This window comes from Dipodomys ordii, unplaced genomic scaffold, assembly GCF_000151885.1.
Source record: "Dipodomys ordii isolate 6190 unplaced genomic scaffold, Dord_2.0 Scaffold216, whole genome shotgun sequence".
Classification (NCBI taxonomy): Eukaryota; Metazoa; Chordata; class Mammalia; order Rodentia; family Heteromyidae; genus Dipodomys; species Dipodomys ordii.
Window position 1 is genome coordinate 810,646 of NW_012267432.1, and position 8,748 is coordinate 819,393.

The window sequence follows — 8,748 nt, forward strand, 5'->3', positions numbered from 1 at the left end:
CTCCCCTATGACCCAGCAATCCCACTTTTGGGCATTTACCCAAATGATCACAAACAAGACCATACTAAAACTACCAGCACAACTATATTTATTGAAGCATTGTTTACCATAGCTAAGATATGGAAAATAAATTTCTGTTGTTGATAAGGCACTCATTTTGTTATAGCTGCATAAACAGACCTTAAGTCATATAATCAACTTTTCGGCAGTCTAATAAAATGCCAGGAATAACCAACGTATACAGAGAACTAGATTATCTTGGCTGACAATTTGGGAGATTACATGATTTGCTAGCACTGTTGCTTCAGGCCTGTGATAGGGAGGGAGGAGTATATATATCTACATATAGATATATAGAAATAGAGGCAGAGATATATACACATATACATGCAACACATATGGAAGAAAAACAGATCTGACTAACTCATGATCAGGACTCAAAAGAAATTGATACGGATATCCTACAATGCTCTTCAAGGGCACACCCCCAATGACTTAACTTTCACTCACTAGGCCCTACCTCTTAAAGAACCCCATCTCCCATCAGAACTAGCCTGGGAACTAAGCCTTTAACACAGGAGGGTTTTTTTTTGGAGGACATTCAAGAGCCAAACTATAGCCGCCATACTAATGAATCACTTGTTTGACTTCTTCCTTGCTTATTTTTGTCTAGAATTTGTTACTGGAATTTCTTCCCTGGTTTTTGAAGCTTTTATTCTACTTTTGGATAATATTTCTATTTTCTTTACAGTTTTAGTGGTCTGTGATCTTCATATTGATTTTTATTTCATCTAAGTCAGAACTCCATTTTTCCTGTTTCTTTCTGAAGGCTATTAGGTAAAGAGGTGTGAGTCTTATCTTATTTTCATTTCCTCCACGAAAAGAGGGCAGTCAGAACCAAATATTAAGTTCCCACTTGTTTACAAATCTTGGAAGTCTGGAGCCATATTACTAGCTGCCAGCAAAGGCTTAAAGGAATTAAACTCCTCACTCTCAACCATTTCAGTACATTTAATGAACTGGCCAGGTACAATGTTTGAAAGTCAAGGGACCATGATGACTCTGTGCTTGAGGCATTCTCTTGGCTCTCAACCCAGTGACCTGGAGAAAAGATCAAGATCCCAGTTATTTTCAAGAAAGAAAGATAGCAAGTTGAGTTTTCAGCAGGACAAAAGTGAAATCCTGTAATACAGAGCCTCTCTTTTGAAAAACAATTCTTGACGGAGCTGTACATGCAAGGGCCTGGCAAGAGCAGTCAGATTTTTCCTTGGGAATTGTTCATCTCCAACCTTGGCTGAGCCAAGGACAGAGGGATCCACTCTACTGTGGAATATTGAAACCCTGACAGTTAGAGAGTGGAGGAGAACTAGAGGAACAGAGACACAGAGTGACAGAGTAAGCAGCCTCCAGGAAAATAAGCAGAGCAGCCCATGTGCTGATGACAGTAGAACAGCAGCCACTCAGAGTTAGGTGTTGTCAAGAACTTGTATCTGTTCAAGATCAGGAGCTGCATCAGCGTGTATCTAGAAACACACACACACACACACACACACACACACATCTTCATGAGTATCAACCCCCAACACAGGAGATGATACCAGCAAACAGGTAATTATTTTAAAAAGGAATAACCTCCCGTTTTTTTTGTTGTTGTTGTTAAATAGACAGAGCATTAATGTATTTTCACCATTGGTTGCTGATTTGGGGGGAAAAGAAAAACAGGTACCCAAGAGGTAGATACATGGTTCAGAAGGATATAGAGATAGTAAGAAAATTTCATTTTTTTAACCTTAGCTCAGACATATTTTGAAAAGAATTTCTTGTCCCTAACAGAAGAAAAGAAGGAAGCTAAGTCCAAAATGGCCTAGCCACAGCCCACTATGAAATCATAGACATTTTTTGTTACTTTAAAAATCTACACATAGAGGCTGGGAAGGTGGCTCAGTGGTAGAGCACTTGCCTTGCATGCATGAGGCCCTGGGTTCGATTCCTCAGCACCACATAAGCAAAAAGAAAAAAGCTGGAAGTGGCACTGTGGCTCAAGTGGTAGAGTGCTAGCCTTGAGCTGAAGAGCTGAGGGACAGCGCCCAGGCCCAGAGTTCAGGCCCCACAACCGGACCCAAAAAAAATAAAATAAAAATCTGCACATAGTACAGGAAAGTTCTGAAAGATTCACACATTCAATCCCCTCCTCCAAGAAGCTTATCGTATAGTGGAGATGGGAACAATTACGCACAAATGGAATGTGGCAAATGACATACACAAATGCTACTTTGCCCAAGAGAAAAGAAAGTCACAAGTTTTTGAGAAAAGCAAAAATAATGTTTTGACTGAGTCTATCAAAGAGATTTGAATTAGAGATGATTTCAGAAGCCTGTGTGAGATGCGATGAGATTCAAAGCTGTGATTGTAGCAATTAAGCAGAAATCAGGAAAGGCATTTAGGAAATACTGCATGCCTGGCTTCTTCAAGATGTGTTGACTAGCTGTCTATGAGACAAGATTCAGGGGATGGTGGGGGGGACGGGCAAAGACATGTTTGAGCATTGGAATTAGAACAGGGAAGTAAGATGAACAGAAGTAAAGGAAGAACAAAGGAAATGAAGTGTAGCTGGCTAGGTAACTTTTGGAGAGTCTGATTTAAGTATGGAACACTAAATTCTGTATCCCAGAGTTTGGTGTTTATATAGGATGGTCCACCAAGCATCCTGTCTGTCCACAGTCTTGCCCCTTGTTGGAAGATACACAGTGCAGTTTTGGAAGCCAGAACTTGGGATTCATGCCATCACCACCGCCTCCTTCCTGTCCCCTCTTAATTTAGCTTTAGCTCCCTATGAGTAACTCCAATGCATGCAGTTTTCTTTTCCTGTAAGTGCTGACGTGATTGGGATGAGCCGACACAGCTGGAATGTAGGAGTACTCCATTATTAAATCTCTGTCAAAGGAGGAATGACTGACTATGGCAAAGCAGGCTCTGTAGTTTTTTGGCTTCTCAGCACAATCTGAGAGTTTGGGGTATGGAGATTTACAGTCTCCTGTCACCGGTATCTATAAATCAAAGGAGGTGCTCTTAATACATTGAGTCTTTTCTTGGAATTCTCCACAAGTCAGCATAGAATCGTCTCAGTCTTCATCTACTTTGCAGTCATAAATTCTCTTCTCATTTCTGACAGCTTTCGTGCAAGTCAGTCTATTTTTTAGTGTTTCTTGACACTTTTTAATATTTACTTTTCACTGGTTATAAAAGTAATCTATTCCCATTATGGATATAACTTGATTTGGAAACTAAGAAAAAAAGAACAAGAAGTATGTGGCTCATTACTGATAATATTCTAAGGCAGGCTTTTCCCCTCCTAGTCACATTTTGATTTTTAAAACAGAACTGAGATCATACTTTGTTCATGGTTTGGCTTTCTGGTATTTTTAACCATTTTATTTTAAGCATTTGCGTATTATTAAAATTACTTAAATCCTTTTTACAGTATCATGATCATGGCTTTGGTATTTTTACTTGTGTTATTGTCTCATATACTGGTTGCTTAACATTTTGGGGGGGGTCCGGTCGTGGGGCCTGAACTCTGGGCTTGGGCGCTGTGCCTCAGCTCTTCAGCTCAACGCTAGCCTTGAGTGGCCACAGTGCCACTTCCGGCTTTTTTCTTTTTGCTTATGTGGTGCTGAGGAATCGAACCCAGGGCCTCAGGCATGCAAGGCAAGCACTCTACCACTGAGCCACCTTCCCAGCCCTGTTGCTTAACATTTTATAGCAAGTTTTCTGGGCTATGCATGTGCATATGGACAGTTAGAGGAGGAAAAAAATGGGAAATAATAAAACCTAAAACTTTTACTCAAATGACATAATTGTTCTCTCTCTCCTTCCTCATTTTTTTCTTTTTTATGCTAACTCTAGGGTTGAACTTATGACCTCAAGCTTCTGCTGGGCTTGTTTATTCACAGGTGGCCCTCTACCATGTAACATATCTTCACTCTGGCATTTTGCTGATTAATATTAAGAAGATAAAATCTCTTAGGCTTTTCAACTCAAACTGGTTTTGAACTGAGATCCTCAGAGCTCAGCCTCCTACATAGCTGGAATTACCAGAATAAGCTAGGGCTACCTGGCTAAATGACATCATTCTTCATTCAAACTTTCTGCTTATACTTTTGCTACTAGTGTCTTTTTCTTTTGGTTTTGGGTTTTTTTTTGTGTGTGTGCATAGTTGAGAAATATCTGCCACCTAAGTTCACATAATATTCTGCCAATTTTAAAGACAAATTCTATCAAATTAAATAATTCATGCTTTGTGTATAATGGCCCTTCACATGCCACATATTGACTCTGCAATAACAAAGAATCCTGTCTTAGCAAAGGAAATGGGGTAGAAGTCAAGGTTTTAGGCGTGGATGGTGTTGTAATGGAGATGTGCATATTGTCCGGATTCACTGATGATCTGTAAAGGAAATTTTAAATAGCTTAGCATCGGTAGCTCATGCTTTTATTCTTAGCTACTCAGGAAGTAAAATATGAAAATTGTAAGACACAGACAAAACTAGAAGACTCTTGTCTCCAGGTAACCAGCAGAAAATCAGAAGTGGAGGCATAGCTCAAGTGGTAAAGTGCCAGTCATAACAAAAAAGAAGCTGAGTGAAAGCATGAGGTCCAGTACTGAGAGGAAACAAGTTATTACATTGTAGCCACATATGTCTATGCTAGTTGTAAATTGATTATTTTAAATCGAAGTATTCTGTTCAAGATGTGTATGTTTAATCTTTCTACCATTCCATGAGAAAAAGTTGGGTGGTGAGTAAAATGGATATCTTCTGACCTTGTAATTATGTGTCAGTGTTTCCAACATAGTTTGCTCAAATTGATATGAAAACACTCAAAAATACTTACATTCATAAATATAAGAAACTTCTTTCATAAACTTTTTAAATGAAGAATATGTTTTAAACCGGAATGAATGTGTGATTTATGTGTGTGAAAAGTTGAAACATTTCAAGTCTTACCAGTTTCTCATTAAATGTGTGATTTGTCTGTGAAAAAGTTCTATTCCTTCTGTCTATTCCAGAATGATTTGTAGTTCTCAAGTATAGAGGAGAAATAAAAGGAATTCCACCAAAGGAAGTAAAATACCACCGTGAATTAAACTGTGTCTTCAACTATATCCTGTGTTTCAGAATGGTCTTTCCATGAATCTTCTCTGATTTTGAGAATCTGAATCAAACAACATATCAGGGTTGGAAAAAAGAAACCTAAAATAAAACATGCCAAAAAAAATAACCCAGAAGTTTCTTCCACACAGATTCTTGTGGGAGAAAAGAGGGAGATAAGAGACTTTGGTCCAACAGTTAAAAATCCTGTCTGACGCAGTTGTTCCAAAATCCAGAAAGGAAACGAATCTGTTGCAATGTGATGGAGAAATTCCTGAAGGTGGCTTCTTAAATGAAGGTGTACTATTTCAACATAGTAGCTTTTAGATTAAATGTTAAGTTTTAAACCCAGAAAGGTAATGATAAATGCATATAATAGAACTGAAAGATGTAATGCTCTCAATCAAGACTTCCCTCATTTGAAGCTGCTAATTAAAATAGAAAATGGAACCAAATGGGCATAGCTCGGTGGTAGAGTTTTTACCTGGCATGTGTAAGGCCTGGGTTCACAAAGGAAAAAGTGTGTATTGGTCAAAACAAGTTATCTGTAGTCCTTAGTACTTAATGGTGGCAACATACTTTATCTCTTATTGTAATTATGCTTGGGATGATAGCACCCCTCTATAATCCCAGCACTCTGGAAGCTGTGGCAGGAGGGTTATGAATTTAAAGCCAGCCTGGGCTTTGTGTTGAGTTTGAGGCCAGTCTAGGCTATCTCAAAACCAAAATAACTTAATAATGACAACAACAAGAATAATAATACAGTTAATATTAACATGATACTTAAGTTAATTTTACATCCCAAGTGGCCTGTTCCAGGACCCTCTGTGAAATGAAGTTATGTAAATCAAGAAGTTATATAAATCAAGCTAAGACTATCCATCCGCTTCATTGTGCATACAAGTGAGGAAGGTCTATATAAACCCATAAAAAAAATCACATAGTACATTAAAAATAACTGTTCCCTTTATGGTATATCCCCTGTTGTCACTGTATTTGTTTTTGGGGAGGGGAAGGAAAATAACAAAATGCTGAAATAAGGATATAGGATGACCCATTGTAACAATGAGATGTACAAAACACTGTTGAAAATGAACTTTACAACTTTGGGGGGGGGAGTAAGGGAGAAATGGGAGAGGAGTGGAAAGGAAGGGATAGTAAGGAAAAAACAAAGGAGGGGGTAACAATGTTCAACAAGAAATGTACTCATTACCTTACTCATGTAACTGTCACCCCTCTGTACAGCATCTTTACAATAAAATAATTTAAAAGACAAATAAAAATAAATCCATAAACACCATGACTTACAATAATAATATAGAATTCCTCACAAAATACCAATGCTAAAGAGACACATGATAGCTTAAATAAAAATACCAACCAGAATAACATAGTGCAATCTCATAGGACCCTGGAAGTTTTGCTATTATTTTCAAATGATTGCATAGACTATGATTTCCATGTATCATCTTAAGAATAATCTTGAAGTAAGAAAGAGAAACATAAACACAAACTTGGTCCATCTTTGATGAGACTAAGGAACATCTAAAAGTCCAATCCCCAAACAGGAAGTGCTATCAACAGCAGTCAGATCAAGGCCTAATCAAAACTGTGAATCATATGGACACACAGCTGGTAGAACACACCTCCAAGGTGAATGGGCACCTTCAGAAGTGCAAACCAACTTTATCTAGCCTGTAGCCATGAGAATAAGGTCCATGGCTGCTGACAGTTGTCAGCTCTCACAGGAGTTGAGCTTTCAGTGCTGGTCAAGGAACTTCTTCCTTCGTGGCCAGGACAAAAGGGAGAGAATTAGAGCACGAATACTAGACGTATATATGTGAAAAAATAAAGTGAGACACTTTGTGTGACTTGTGGGAAGAGGAAGGTGACAGGGAGGTAGAATGACAGAAGGGTGACTGATGAGCACATGTACAGGAAGTAGAGCTGTGGCTCAGTGTTGGAGTGCTAGCCTTGAACAAAATAGCTCAAGGACAACATCCAGGCTCTGCCTTCAAGCCCCAGGAACTAGCACCAAAAAAGATACACTGTACGCAGACCCCCTCTACAGCCATCTGCAGATAAGAAATAAATTTTAAACATCTAAAAACACATTTTTTAGCACAGAGCTCTTTTTTTCTTTCTAATTTAAAAAATGACAATAAAATGTTTTCAGCTGGACACAATGGCACACACCTTACAATCTGAACACGCAGAGGCTGAGGCAGGAGGGTTGTGAGTTCAAAGACAGTCTGGTTTGCACAGCAAAGAAGTTGTCTCAAGAACAAAAACTGTCATGAGCCCATACAATTAGTGAGGACCTCTGCACTCTGTGCTGCATGCCTGAGTCAGCCCAGAGAAGAAGCATTCGAAAGCATGGGGCATGGTTCAAATGGTAGTAAGTCGATGTAACTAACCCTGAGTTCATACCTCCGTACCACAAGATGATGGAAAAGGGCGTGAGGAAGGAAAAGGAGGAGAGGAGAAAGAAGAGAAAGGGAAAGACAGAAAGAGAGGTTGGGGGAGGAGGAGGAAAGGAACAGAAGAAGAAGAAGGTGTTAAACTGAGTGGTGTTAAATTGAAGTTGTTAAACTTGAGGTTTGGGTTCTTGTTCATCTGTGTACTTTTTCCATGGCATCTCCTCACCTTTAAAACTCATACAGGTAAACTAAAACAATTCACAGAAGAAAGGTCAGGGGCTGGAGTGGTGCAGTTCAAATGGTACAGCATTTGTCTAGCACATCCCAAATGTAACCCCCAGTATTGTTGGAGAAAGAAAAAGACAAAGAGATAGGGAAAAAGGGAAAAGAGGGAGGGAGGAAGCAAGGGAAGGAGGGAGAGAAGCAGACAGGTAAGGCCGACAGGCAGGTCAAGACTTGAATAAAAACATCACAAGGAATACTTGGGCAGAATTGTTGATAGATGGTCCTACGTGGGTCAGTTCCATATGCCCTGCTGAATTTAGACTCCACCAACACCTACACCACAGAAATATATGAATCTGGTTGTACAGATGTTCCTGAAGGAGTCAACTACCACATATGAGAAATCACAGAAGCAAATTTTGAGCACAGTATAACAAGTTTTCAGTCAGTTAAGATTATCCCAAAATAGAACTGCCTGAGAGGTAATGAGTTCTTTGTCTCTGGACTCTAGCCAGTTCAGGCCAGCTATGGGTGGACAGCAAGATGACAGAGGATGTTTTTGAATTGGAATGGCAGATGGTCTCAATGGTTTTTGAGTTCTCTCCAATATTGAAGCAATGCGATTCCTCCTCTCACAACAAACGAAAGCCAAGAGAGAAAAAAGAAACTTCCTGCCGTGGATGTGTATATTTTTACCATATAGGAAGCAATCACAACAGAAAGTGAGCAAGCTGGGTTAGACATTATCTTTCCATTCTAAGGTCTGATGGTGCTTTCTCTCACAGAGTTGGATTCAGGACGAAAAACTCTTCTAGCTATATTATTTAGTTCCTTTACACTTAGATTTTGTATTTATTTTTATTTTTTATTGTGAAAATACTGTACAGAGGGGTTACAATTACATGGGCAAGATAATGAGTACATTTCTTATCAAGCATTGTAGCCTCCTCCTT